This window comes from Mastomys coucha, unplaced genomic scaffold, assembly GCF_008632895.1.
Source record: "Mastomys coucha isolate ucsf_1 unplaced genomic scaffold, UCSF_Mcou_1 pScaffold23, whole genome shotgun sequence".
In the NCBI taxonomy this organism is placed as follows: domain Eukaryota; kingdom Metazoa; phylum Chordata; class Mammalia; order Rodentia; family Muridae; genus Mastomys; species Mastomys coucha.
The window spans coordinates 633,318-648,439 of NW_022196906.1; the positions used below are offsets into that span (position 1 = coordinate 633,318).

Below are 15,122 nucleotides of genomic sequence, written 5' to 3' on the forward strand. Positions count from 1 at the left end.
CTTCTGAGTCTCTGTGAGGTGGGGGCACTGGGGTCTCAGGTGGAATATATTTCTATATATTGTGAGTTAATTGGAAGGAATGGGGATGGGCTAGTAGGATGAGGGGCTGAGAGGGTACTGAAAGACTGAATTTAGAAATTTAGAAAAAGCATGCTAATAGAAATGTATTCATGTATAACCTTTACTTAAAGAAGGCATAGGAAGTCTCTGTGAGCTAGGAATGTGGACTGGTCAGTTCCAGGAACAGGATAGCGGTCACCTATTAAGAAGATAACATTGTCCAGAATAAGGAACAGGACAGTGGTCAGCCATTGAGAAGATAGCATTGACCAAACCACAGCATAAGTAGTCCTAGGAGTGGTCAGTCATTAAGAAGATAGAGATGACCTAACCACATTCCTCTAGACAATGAGTGTGCAGAATGACTTCCTTGTGATCTGGCTCAACTAGGTAGTGGGTTCCTTTAGAATTTTCTATTGTTCTCATGCTATGTATCCTTGGTCACCCCATCACCCCCCTTGGGTTATGGTTTTTCCCTTTAAATATCCCTCACTTCTTGTGTTCGAGGTCGAACCCCTCTGGCCTGCCGGGCTATGAGCTCGACCCAGGTCTGGCCTGAATAAACCTCATGTGATCGCAGCAAGGTCGATCTCTCATGAGTTATTGGGTGGTCGCGTTATCCTGAGACTTGAGTGAGGGTCTCCCCAGCTATGGGGGGTCTTCCATTTGGGGGCTTGTCCGGGATTTACGACCACCCTTGACTCTCTGAAGACCCCTTGGAGGTGAGTTCCTACATGTGATCCATCTGTCTTTCTGTGTGTTTTCCATTTGTCTAGGAACTGCTTGCTTGTTTTACAACCTGTAAATTTGTAGTTAGCCGCTTCCCGAGATGGCAGGGTTTATAGATGGCAGGGTTTATCTTTAGAGTTTATTTTTAGTCAGCGACTCCCTGCCCTCCATGAGGGGGAAAGGGGGCTGGTCGACAAACGTGCCAGGACAACTGACTATACCCTGGGAGACGTCCCAGTGGATTGGGGATCCTCGGGGACGCCCAGGAGGAACCCCACGGGAAGCCAGGGAAAAAACATTAACACTCGAGGGGAGTGTGGGTCTGTTCTCCAGGACATCAAACCTATTCGATTGGCTCCGCTTGGGCCGCTTTTGTTGTGTTACTCTTTGTCTGATTTTCTGTGTTGCGTTTTGTGATTTTTGTCGCCCCTGTGACTGTGATGGGGACGGACGGTAACTCTGACGTTAGCTCACTCTACGGAGGTTAGTGACATGTCATTTCAGGTGAAATAAGGACCTCAGTAAATTTCCAGCTGTCTGAAATTACTTTTTCTGAAATGAAGTAAGTTTGGCACTCACGATTGAGACTTGAGTGAGGATCTCCCCAGCTATGGGGGTCTTTCAGTACATCAGAGAGAAAAAATATTGGACTGCTATGAAGATCTGTGAGGTTCCACAGTACGGAGGAAGAGAGAAAAATGTTTACAGAGTACATATTTCTTTATATTTTGGCATTTACTTGAATTACATATGAATTTAGCCACATAGAATTATAATCAATCTAAGATGGTTCTCTGAGTTAATTTATTTGTTGTTACTGCTTAATAAGAAACATTATTTGTTACTGAATACAGGAAAAATAAAAAAGAATTTTATTTGAAATATTTTATATGTTCTTGATAAAATATGTAAGAGACAAAGAAAATATATAAGGAGAAATAGTAAAATATATTTACAACAAAATTCATTGAGAATATAACTATTAAAAGAAATTATAGATAACAGAATATGTTGTTGGTAAAAATTATGTAACATAAAAAGAAGATGCATGGATTAAGAAATAATTGATTGATTTAACAAATATTCAACCAGCACTGGATTGAATGAGGCCATCTGTTAGATTTTGTGAATTGTTATAAGCAACTCAGTTCTTCTTCCCAAGCTATGTTACTATATGCTCTGAATTAAGCCATTTTTCATTCCTTCTTTCTCTTAGGAATGACTTTTCTGGAATTTTTTGTAATGATTCACGATGCGAAATTACTCTGTCTCTACACACACTTCTTTGTCTGATCTTGTGTGGATATATGGAATCTTCTAGACTAATGTGCCGTTTTTCTGTTTTTCCTCTGTCTTATACCATTGTTCACTTTATTCGCTGCTGTGCCTTTTGTCAAAGAACGATTGAGATGACAGTTTCAGTATTATCCAGGAGATTTGTTTCACTGCAGAAGTACCCAATTAGAAATTTTGTTTGACCACATTGTCAAAATAAGTTTTATCTTTTACAAGATTTAAGAAACATTGCTTATAGGTTACTATGAATCATGGCTTTGGTTAATGTACTAAATTTTAAATTCTGCTGTTATATATCTAATATGCATGAATTATTTTCAACACTTTAACTATTACTTTCATAACATAGTTTAGTTGCCTCATAAATAAAATCTCTTATTTTTCTGATAAAGCAAATATACAAGTTGAAAACTAAAATTTTTAAAATTTTGTGTAATCAATCATTTGTAAATGTTTGGTGTCATTCATTCTAGAATTTTTTTAATAAATATTTAATAGTTTGATGATTCATTTTTAAATATTTATATTTTCATAGTTTTGTCTATACTTCTCAGGCTATATATATGCATATCCATATATGAGTAGATGCCTGACAGGAGAGGGTGTCAGATCCTGTGGATCTGGAGTTACAGGAAGATGTGCACTACCACCTTTGTGCTGGGTATCAAACTCAGGACTTCTGCAAAAGGATCAAGTGCTCTTAATCATGTGCCATCTACCAACCCTGATTATTCTTTTCATATGTTTTTCAGTTTGTTTTTTTTTGAGAGAGGATGTCTTTGTGTAGCAGAACCCTGGATGTCATGGACCTTACCATTTGGACAGGGTTGGTCTCACAATCACAGAGATCTACCTGCCTTTAACTTCCAATTCTGGTATTAAAGGTATGCCTAGTGTTCATTTTTAAAGTAAGCTATATTGAAACTGGATTATGGCATTGTATGTTACTTAGTTAAATTGAGCATGGAGTGAACACCTCTCTATTCTAAAAATAAATTCATGTTTTTTTTCTTGAAAATATTTGAACAATTTCTACAAAGCTTAGAAATTGGCCTGTCACCAGCATTTTGATGAATATCAACAAAAAGGTAAAACTCTAATCAGCACTCAGAATGCAAATTGTATTTAAAGGTTTTGAATTCAGTATGTTGAATATTGACATTGAATCAAACTACTAACTTACATTTAAACCCTGTTCATAGCACACATAGGAAAAGAGGCTCCAGGTGCTGGCGCGCAGAAGAAGAAAATGGAAACCCTGATAGCTGATGTGTAGAATATAAGGTTGAATGTTTTATATGCCAATGTTTTTCTGTGTTACCATTATTTAGCAGCACCCCATCCCAAAACAGATTTCACACATATACCTTCGTTGAGTTTGGGGACAGGTTGCTTTTTTTTAACTTCCTTAATTTCTAGTATTTAGCCCATCAACTCCTCTAAAAGACATTCTCAACATGTACGTAATATTTCCAATTCATTCACTGCTATTTGTCACATCCCTGATATTTTCTCACTTGTGATATTGTCCTTAAGAACTTATCTTCTCCTTTTCATTTATTTTTATTTCAGTGTTATGTAGGTAATGGGGTAGCATTTTAATACTGTGTGTCCTATTAATAAAAGTTAATCTATTTTCTTTTTTTCCTTTTTAATTATTTTCTTTATTTACATGTCATATGATTTCTCCTTTCCCAGTTTTCCCTCAAAAAAAAAAACAAAACCCCCCAAAAAAAACAACAAGAACAAACCCCTGTTGCCTCCCCCCTCCCCCTACTTGCCACCCTATCCTCTCCCACTTATTGGCTCTGGCATTCCACTACACTTGGGTACAGAACCTTCACAGGGCCAAGGGCCTCTCCTCTCATTGACGCTTGACTTTGCAATCCTCTACTATACACATGCTGCCAGAACAATCAGTCTCACCATATGTACTCCTTGGTTGGTGGTTGAGTCCCTGGGAGCTCTGAGAGTACTAATTAATTCATATTGTTGTTCATCCTAAGGGGTTGCACATGCTTCAGCTCTCTTGGTCCTTTTTCTAACTCCTTCATTGGGGACCCTGTACTCACTTCACTGGATGGCTGAGAGCCTCTACATCTGTATTAGTCAGGTACTGTCAGAACCTCTCAGGAGATAGCTATATCAGGCTGGCTTGTCCTTCCTTCAGTCTCTGCTCCATAGTTAGTCTCTGCAACTCCTTCCATGGGTATTTCGTTCCCCCTTTTAAGAAGGAATGAAATGTCCACATTTTGGTCTTCCTTCTTCTTGAGTTTCTTGTGGTTTGTAGGTTGTTCTTCCTGTATTTCAAACTTCTGGGCTAATAACCACTTATCAGAGAGTGCATACCATTTGTGTTCTTTTGTGATTGGGTTACCTCACTCAGGATGATATTCTCCAGATCCATCCATTTCCCTAAGAATTTCATAAATTCATTGTATTTAATAACTGAGTAGTACTCCATTGTGTAGATGTACCACAATTTCTGTATCCATTCCTCTGTTGAGGGACATGTGGGTTGTTTGCAGTTTCTGGCTATTGTAAATAAGGCTGCTATGAACATGGTGGAGCATGTGTTCTTATTACATCTTGGAGCATCTTCTGGGTATGTGCCCAGGAGTGGTATACCTGGGTCCTCTGGTAGAACTATGTCCATTTTCCGGAGGAACTAGCAAACTGATTTCCAGAGTGGTTGTCCAGTTTGCAATCCCACCAGCAATTAAGGAGTGTTCCTCTTTCTCCACAAACTATTCAGCATCTGCTGTCACCTGAGTTTTTTATCTTAGCCAATCTGACTGGTGTGAGGTGGAATCTCAGGCTTGTTTTGATTTGCATTTCCCTGATGACTAAGGATGTTGAACATTTCTTTAGGTGCTTCTGTGCCATTTGATATTCATCAGTGGAGAATTCTTTGTTTAGCTCTGTACCCTATTTTTAATAGGTTTATTTGGTTCTTTGGAGTCTAACTTCTTGAGTTCTTTGTATACACTGGATATTAGCCTTCTATCAGATATAGGATTGGTAAAGATCTTTTCTCAATTTGTTGGTTGGCATTTTGTCCTATTGCCAATGTCCTTTGCCAGTGTCCTTTGCAGCTTTATGAGCTCCCATTTGTCAATTCTTGATCTTAGAGCATAAGCTATTGGCGTTCTCTTCAGGAAATTTTCTCCTGTGCCTATGTACTCAAACTCTCTCTTTTGTATTAATTTCAGTGTATCTGGTTTGATGGGTAGGCCCCTGATCCACTTGGACTTGAGCTTTGTACAAGGAGATAGAAATGGATCAATTTGCATTTTTCTACATGTTAACTGCCAGTTGAGCCAGCACCATCTGTTGAAAACACTGTCTTTTTTCCACTGTATGTTTTTAGCTCCTTTGTCACAGATCAAGTGACCATAGGTGTGTGTGTTCATTTCTTGGTCTTCAATTCTGTTCCATTGATCTACCTGCCTGTCACTGTACCAATACCATGCAGTTTTTATCACAATTGCTCTGTTGTACAGCTTAAGGTCGAGGATTGTTAATCTATTTTCTTAAGCTATATTCTCTAGAATCAAATGTAGCTCACAGACTGTATTTGTGAATAAATTTATATTGAACTAAAGCTTTTTCCTCTTGCTATTTACTATTTGTGACAACTGCTACATTGCAGATGTAGATATTTTATTTTCTAAGGACATTTGGGACCCTAAAATATATGATTCTTTGTGCCCATCCCCATCCTTGAATAGGCTAAACAAAAGTCAGCACCTGCCCTGGAGCCTTGAGGAGTTGACCTTCTGTTGAGCTTGCTTTTCAACTCATTCCAGCTAAAACAAAAGATGGGCGGTGGGATTTGCTTATATAAATGCAGAGCTGAAAATTAGACGTTGAGCTTTGATCAAAAAACTTTGTCTTGGCTTTATTCTTCTTTCATCTGCCCATCCTTTTTCATTCCCAGCACCCCTTTCAGCTGTATCCAGTTCTTCATGGCTGCTGGACAGCTATATTTCCTGAAAATGCACACACACACACACACACACACACACACACACACACACACACACACATTCACACTCACACTCAAATTATTGTATTATATAGCTTCATATGGCCTTACAAATCTCCTAAATATTAGCTTCAGGATATACTTTACTGATATATCCAATAGAGGAAGCTAATTATAGCTATGCAAGTATGAAAATAAATAACCTGAGCTTCTTCTAGCTTTTCCCTAATTCAACCACAAGGGTCAGAAGCTTCTGTCCATTGGTTGGATACAAATATCTGCATCTTACTCCTTTAGCTACTTGTTGGGTCTTTCAGAGGGTACTCATGATAGGCCTATTTTTCTGAGCACTCCTTAGCATCAGTAATAGTATCAAGCCTACCCTTGAGCTAAATACCACTTTGGGCCTGTCACTGTTAAATTTGGCATGAGTGCCCCCTCACAAAGAAACTGGGATGGGGATTGATGCAAATAACACGAGGTTTTTATTGAACCAGTATACTGGGGTTGTCCTGCATTCAAAGCAAACACCCCCAGGAACAAAAGCACAAACTTTTTATACCTTCCCAAAACATAGGTTTACAGCGTGAGTTGGTTATCTCTCGTTGGTGGAGCCCATTGTCTTCTGTTTCCATTGACCTCTTTGCACCAGGTGAGGAGGAGATATCGATTGCATGTAGGAGGGGTGGAGGGGAGATGCACCCCTTACTGGGGACATTTTCCTGGAACTGGGCATTACTTCCCACAATTAGGACATCTCCTGGGAACTGATGTTTGCTCAGTAAACCTTTCTGAAGCTCTGTCTTTAGGCTTAATGGACATTCCTTGCTCCTTGGTATTTTTATGAGGTGTCCTTGTTTGCTCAGTTCTTACATCACTGGACATCATTTTTCTCACACTCTTCTCCATTTTTGTCCCTGCAGTTCTTTCACACATGAACAATTCTGGGTCAGAGTTTTTGACTGTGGAATGGCAACCTGTCTTTCTACTGGAGGTGGGCTCTCAAGTTCCTACTCCCCACTGTAGGGCATTTCAACTAAGGTAACTCCCTTTGAGTCCTGAGAGTCTCTCACCACCCAGGTCTCTGGTATATTCAGAGGGATCTCCCACCTCCTACTTCTTGAGGTTGCCTGTTTTCATTCTTTTTGCTGGCCCTCAGTGCTTCAATCCTTTTTACACCACCCAAAACCTCACCATGTTTCCCTATTTCCTTCCCTGTACCTTTAACCTCCAAGGTCCCCCAACCCCAATCCTGTGACTGATTTCTTCTTCAATTTTATTCACTTGGGCCCATTGGCTTGTTAACCTGTTTGAGCTCTGTTGACTGTATTCTGGGTATTCTATACTTTTGGGGTCTAATATCCACATTTAGTGAGTACATACCATGCATGTCAGTTTGGGTCTGAGTTACCTCAATATGGATGATATTTTCTAGTTCCATCCATTTGACTGTAAAACTCAGGATGTCCTCATTCTTAATAGCTGAGTAGTATCCCCATTGTGTAAATGAACCATATTTTATGTATTCATTCTTCTATTGTGGGACATCTGGGTTGTTTTCAGCTTCTGGCTATCACAAATAAGTTCATTCATTTGATCATAGTGGAACAGGTACCACTGTGTTGTGGTGTGGTATCTTTTGGGTATATGCCCAAGAGTGGTATTGCTGGGTCTTCAGGTAGATCTATTTCCAAAGTGTTTGTACCAGTTTGCAATCTCACCAGCAATGGACTGTATCTCTTCCTCCACATCCTTGCAAACATGTGCTGTCACCTGAGGTTCTAATCTTAGCTATTCTGATTGGTGTAAGGTGGTATCTCAAGGACATTTTGACTTGCATTTCTGTGATGATTAAGAACTTTGAACATTTCTCTTTTTTTTAACTGATTTAAGTTTTATTGCATTATGATAAGAAAAGATACATGATTTCAATTTATCTGAATTTATTAACATTTAAAAACATATTTTAAGTAAATAGAATTAAATTACATTCTTGTTTCCCTTTTGTACATCAGCTCCTCCCAGAGACCCCCCTTCAATACCTACAATGTCTTTCTTTGTCATATTCCTTAAACTTTATAAAATATTATAACAATAAAAATGAGTATTATAAAAGTTGTTTGATATAAAACAACAATCAATTTAACAGTCTTATGTAGATGCTTGTCTACAGCAATACTGAAAATACATATATTTTTCTCAATATAAATTTTAAATAATTCCAAACATATTAACTGTATATTTTAAAATAATATATCACTAATAGTATTTTTTAAATGAACATAAATATATGAAGTCTTTTTGTTTGTTTTGTATTTAGTAGAGCCTAAAATCTTGGCTCTTACTGTGGTACAAGCCCAAAATAAGAACAATTTTTAGATATTGGATTTCATTGTAATAAGGCTGTACTTCAATGACCCTCACATCACTAAAGGATTTTACCTCCATTGTAGCTAAGCTGAGAGTTGACAGTTCTGCTGCACCAAGGAATAAATTGCAGGCACAATTTTTGGATACAGACTTCCTGCTATGGTCAAAGCTAATTGACTTGAGTGAATGACTTTATTCTCAGCCCACAGAGAACAGGTTACATTCATTTATGAAATGGTGTATGTATTAAGATGGTCTACCTATAAAGTCATTCATCAACTATTTCAATGAACAATGGTTCTGGTTGGAGAGTGGCACAGACATTAGGTGAGGGTAAGAATATGGTTCATTGCTTGTGATAATTTGGAAAAGCATTCATCTCAGAGAAAGTATAATTTATAAAGTCCTCTTCTTCAAACTTGATACAATAGTTACAAACTTCAAACAAAGCTATCAGTCTCACTCTTTGTTGTTCTCTTACAAACCACCGCCCAAGTTAATTGTCTATGTTTCTTTTCGCTGTATAAATACTGTAGAAGTATGTAAGCTGTTCTGAAAACCATAGTATAATGTAAAAACATGGAATAAACGATACTACTAATAGAGAGGCTGAGATAGGAGAAACATGACTTCAAGACCATTATGTGGTACACGGTAAGACACTGTCACATACAAACAAGCAGAAAGTGTATATGGATTGAACAATATTGGACCTATTTTTCCAATAACCAAATTAGAGAGACCATTGGTTGACAGTCAACAAATTTCTAATTTCTCATATTTTTGGATTTCAATAGATTAGAATATGTTGGTAATATTAATTTTCATATTAAGATATCAAGAAAAAGTAATTGTTACTTCCTGTTTTTTTTGTTGTATGGTGAAATTACGTTTGTGTGGGTTTGTTGAAAGATTACTTTCTTGCTTCTTCTAGGGTGTAATTTTGCTCCTTATATTGGTGTTTTCCATCTATCATCCTTTGTAGGGCTGGATTTGTGGAAAGATATTGTGTAAATTTTGTTTTGTCATGGAATATCTAGTTTTCTCCATCTATGATAATTTAGAGTTTAGCTGGGTAAAGTAGCCTGGGCTGGCATTTGTGTTCTCGTAGGGTCTGTATGACATCTGCCCAGGATCTTCTTGCTTTCATAATCTCTGGTGAGAAGTCTGGTGTAATTCTGATAAGACTGGCTTTATAGGTTACTTGATCTTTTTCCTTTACTACTTTTAAAATTCTTTAAGTCTTCTCAGCCATTTGCGATTCTTCTGTTGTGACTTTTCTGTTTTGTTCTATACTCCATTTTTGGATTGGGTTGTTTAGTTTCTTGGTGTTTAGCTTCTTGAGTTCTTTATATATTTTGCATATTAACCCTCTATCTATGGGTTAGTGAAAATTTTTTTTACCAATCTGTAGGTTGCTGATTTATCCTATTAACTATATCCTTTACTTTACAGAAGCTTCCCAGTTTCATAAAGACCCATTTATCAATTCTTGTTTTTATAGTGTGAGCAATTGGAGTTCTGTTTAGGAAAATTCCCCTGTGCCAATGAGTTCCAGGCTCTTTCCTTCTTTCTCTTCTATTAGATTTAGTGTATCTGGTTTTATGTTGATGTCCTTGATCCACTGGGACTTGAGGTTTGTTCAAGGTGACAAGTATGGATCTATTTTCCTTTTTCTACATACAGACTCCGAGTTAGACAAACACCATTTATTGAAGATGCTTTCCTTTTTCCATTGCATATTTTTGACCTCTTAGACAAAGATCTAGTGTCTATAAGTTTGTAGTTTATTTCTGGGTCTTCAAGTCTATTTAATTGTTCAACGTATCTGTCTCTGTACCAAGACCCTGCAATTTTTAATCACTATTGCTCTGTAATATATTTTGAGGTCATGGATGGTGATTCCCCCTAGTAGTTCTCTTATTGTTAAGAATTGTTTTCACTATTCTGGGTTTTTTGCATTTCCAGATGAATTTGGAAATTGCTCTTTCTATTTCTCTGAAGAATTATTTTGGGATTTTGATGAGGATTGCATTGGATCTTTAGATTGGCTTTGATAGGATGGCCATTTTTACTATCTTATTTTGCCAATCCATGAGAATGGGAGATCTTTCTATTTTTTGAGATCTTCTTTTGATTTTTTTTCTCGAGAGACATGAAGTTAATGCCCTATAGATCTTTTACTTGTTTGGTTAGAATTACCCTAAAGAATTGCTCCACATCCAGCCAACATAAACTGTCTTTTATTTTTTTATTCATTTATCCATTCTAATAAGATAAAATGTTAAGGTAGCTTTCATTTATCTTTCCCTGCGGAATATTTAAGTGTTTCTCATTCATTTGAGTTTCCTCCTTTGAGAATTCTTTTTTTTTTTTTAATTTTACAACTTCTGCTACCTTTTCCAATTTATCCTTTCAGTATCTTGAAGTTTTTGACATGAACTTTTTTACTTGGTTGGTTAAAGTTTACCCAAGATCTATTTATATGTTTTAGAGGCTTTTGTTTCCCTGATTTCTTCCTCATTCAGTTAGTCATTTGCTTATAGAAGGGCTATTGTTTTTGTGAGTTGATTCTGAATCCAGCTCCTTTGGTTAAACTGTTTACCAGCTTCAGGAAATTCTTTGGTGGTATGAGTACAATAATACCATCTGAAAGTAAGTTTATTTTGCCTTCTTTCTTTCCTACTTGTTTCACATTGACTTCCTTTAGTTATTTTAATGCTTCAGTTAGGTCTACAAGTACTATATTGAATATGAATGGAGAGTGAGCAAACTTGTCTTTCTCCTGCTTTTAGTGTAACTGAGTTTCTCTCCATTTAAGTTGATGTTAGCTATGAGTTTGCTACAAACAGCCTTTATTATACTGAGGCATGTCTATGCATCCCTGATCTCTCCAGGTCTTTAATTTTTGATGAAAGGATGTAGTATTTTTTGATGAAAGGATGTAGTATTTTTTTAAAGGCTTATTCTGTATCTAATGAGATGAATGTATTTTTTGTTTATTTGTTTTTGTCTTTATATTATAGATTACATTTTTTTTTTTATTTCAGTATGTTGAACCTTCCATGCATCTCTGGAATGAAACTTGCTTGGTAATATTAGATGACCTTTTTGATGTGGTCTTTCTTTCTCTCTCTCTTTCTCTTTTTCTCTCTCTCTCTGTCTCTTTCTTTCTTCCTTTTTCCTTCTTCCTTCCTTTCTTCCTTTTTTCTTTCTTTCTTTCTTTTTTCTTTCTTTCTTCTGACTACAATTATTTTATTGAGAATATTTGCATCCATGTTCAAAAGGAAAATTGGTCTGTAATTTTCTTTCATTTTTAGATTTTGTGGTTTGTGTATCAGCATTTTGCTTCACAAAATGAATTGGGGCATATTTTTTCTCTTTCTGTTGTGGGGAATAATTTAAGGATTATTGGCATTAACTTTTCCTTTTAAAACTGGTATAAATCTGTGCTAAAACAATCAAACCCTGAGCCTGAGCTTTTTTTTTTGTGGGTATTGGGTGACATTTTAACGATCACCTCTATTTCATGGTGTTATAGGTCTATTTAAATTGCTTGTATGATCTTGATTTAACTGGTAAGTGACATCTGTTGAGAAAATTACCCATTTTCTTTAGATTTTCAAATTTAGTGGAATACAGGTTTTTAAAAGATATCCTTATGATTCTCTGGATTTCTTCAATGTCTGTTGTTGTGATCATCTTTTCATACTTAATTTGCTTCGTTTTGGGTTGGCTTTACCTTCATTTTAGTTAGTTTGGACAAGAGTATATCCATTTTTAATTTTCTTTTAAAAGAATCAACTCTGGTTTCATTGGTTTTCTATATTTTATTGTTCTGAATTGATTCTGTTTCTGTTGATGTTTTATTAATCATTTTATTTATTTACATCTTAAGTGATATCCTCCTTCCCAGTGTCACCTCCATGAACCACCATTCCTTTCCCCTCCTCTTTGCCTCTAAAAGCATGTTCCTCCATGCACCCCCCAACTTCTACCTTATACCTCTAACATACCTCTTCTCTGGGGCATCAGGCCTCCATAGGACCAAGCATATCCCCATCCACTGATGCTAGATGAGGCAGTCTTCTGCTATATATGTAGCAGGAGCCATGTATCAGCCCATATCTACCCTTTGGTTGGTGGTTTAGTTTCTGGGAGCTGAGGGGAACAGTTAATTGATACTGTTCTTCTTCCTGTGGGGTTGCAATCCCCTTGAGCTCCATCAACCCTTCCTTATTGATTCCAGCTCTAAGTTCAATTAATTTCTGCCATCAGCTCCTCTTGGACATGATTAATTTTTTTCTTGAGCTTTCAAGTGTTCTATTAAGTTGCTATTTGAGATATTTCTCTCTCTCTTTATATATATATATATATATATATATATATGTATATATATTTGTCAAATATTAAAATGTCTATAGTACTTTACTTCTTAGATCAAATTGTTTGGAATGTTTTTCTATTCTTTCACTCTGAGGTGATGTCTAGCCCTGATGTTAACATGATGCCATTCTTACATTCACTAGATGAATTGACGCTGTTTACTCATCCAATATGTTTGGTGTTTAGAGATATCAATAAGCAGTGCTTCTTGATCACTGTTATTTTGTTGTTATACTGTGTGGGTTTTTGTGTTTGTATGTGTGTGTGTGCATGCATGTATGTGTATGTCTGCTTGAGTGTGTGGATGTATGTGGATGCTTGTTTATGTGTATATATGAGTGCTTATGTATGTATTTGTGTAAGTTTATATATGCATATGTGTATGCATGTGTATGTATGTGTGAGTGTGTCTGTGAGTGTCAATGTGTATGTGTTTAAATGTATGTGAGTGTGTGTACACATGTGTGTGTGTGTTTGTGTGCATACTCTAACACTTATGCATATGGGCAAATAATTTCATCCCTTTGATTTTCAGTTTTGGATTATTCCTTATGTTTTCTTGGATGTGGTTTACATCTGTAAATTGATATTTTCCTTCTAGTACCTTCTATAAAGCTAGATTTGTAAACACTGGTTATGTAAGTATTGAGCAAATAGGGACACCTCATAAAAATACCAAGGAGCAAGGAATGTCCATTTAGCCTAAAGACAGAGCTTCAGAAAGGTTTACAGAGCAAACACCCATCCCCAAGAAATGCCCAGTTCCAGGAAAGTCCCCAGGAGGGTGAATCTCTCCCCACCCCTCCTACATGCAATTGGTATCTCCCCCTCACCTGGGGCATAAAGGTCAATGAGAACAAAAGACAATGGGCTCCACCAATGAGAGATAACCAACTCATGCTATAAACCTATGTACTGGGAAAGTATAAAAAATGTGTGTGCTTTTGTTCCTGGTCGTCGCCTTTACTCTGAATGCAGGATGACCCCAGTATACTGGCAATAAAAAGCTCATGCAATTTGCAGCGATCTCCCTCCTGATTCTTGGAGAGTGGGGGACCCACGCAGAATCTAACAGTTAATTTGAGTAGTGTAGGCATTAACACTTCTTGAAAGTCTACTAGATTTCTGGGAAAACCCATCTGGTCCTTGGCTTTTATTATGTTGGGAGATTTTTCATGATTGCTTCTATTTCATTAAGAATTATAGGTCTGTTTACATTGCTTTATGATCTTGATTTAACTAGTAAGTAGTATAAATTGAAAAAATTATCCATTTCTTTCAGATTTTCCAATTTGGTGGTATAGAGATTTTTAACACATACCCATAGGATTCTCCAGATTTCCTCAGTGCCTTTTGTACTATCTCTCTTTTTATTTTTAATTTTCTTAATTTGTATCCTCATTTTGCCTTTTAGTTACTTTGGACAAGAGTTCATCAATCTAGTTATTTTCTGAAAGGACCAACTTTGTTTCACTGATTCTTTGTATTCTTGGTTTGTTTCTATTATATTGATTTCTCCCCAGAGTTTGAAAATTTGTTGTTGTATACTCCTTTTGGGTGTGATTTCTTCTTTTTTTGTACTAGAGATTTCAGGTGGACTGTTAAGTTGCATGTATGGATCTCTCTAATTTGTTTATGAAAAGACTTAGTGCTGTCAACTTCCTCTTAGTATTGCTTCCACTGTGTCCCATGAGTTTGGATATACTGTGTTATCATTTTCATCTAGTTCAAGAAAGCTGAATAGTTCTAAATTAACAACTGTCACCTCAAAACAGGAAAATGCCATATAAAAATTGATTAGGGTGACTATAGTAGAAGATTCTGTATATGTATATATATATATGTATATATATATATACGTATTCTGTATATATATACATATACTCTGTATATATATATTCTGTATACATTTAATATATACTCTGTATATATATAATATATATATACAAATGTATATATATTATATATATAATATATATATATGTATGTATTTCATACATACAAACCTGCTATTCCATATTTTAGCAATTTCTAATGATGAAAGGTATTTATGTTACGTAGTAAAGGTGTAAATAAACTCAAACAGAGACAGCATTTTTTTTTGGTTGTACACACATTTTTTTAATTAGATATTTTCATTATTTACATGTAAATTTCTTCTTTCCAAGTTTCCCCTCCAAAAAACAAAGAAACAAACAAAAACAAACCCCTGTTGCTTCCCCCCTCCACATGCCTGCCACCCCACCCTCTCCCACTTATTGGCCCTGACATTCCCCTACACTGGGGCACAGAA

At 36.3% G+C, this 15,122-nt stretch overlaps 1 long non-coding RNA gene across 1 annotated transcript in view; it reads left to right on the plus strand.

Moving 5' to 3' along the window:
• Positions 1 to 674: 674 nt before the first annotated feature.
• The window catches only part of LOC116073536, an 83,547-nt gene continuing 69,099 nt past the window's right edge, over positions 675 to 15,122 (plus strand). The window contains exon 1 of the long non-coding RNA XR_004111862.1: positions 675 to 782. This is a non-coding gene — a long non-coding RNA (uncharacterized LOC116073536). The remainder of the gene's footprint in view (positions 783 to 15,122) is intronic.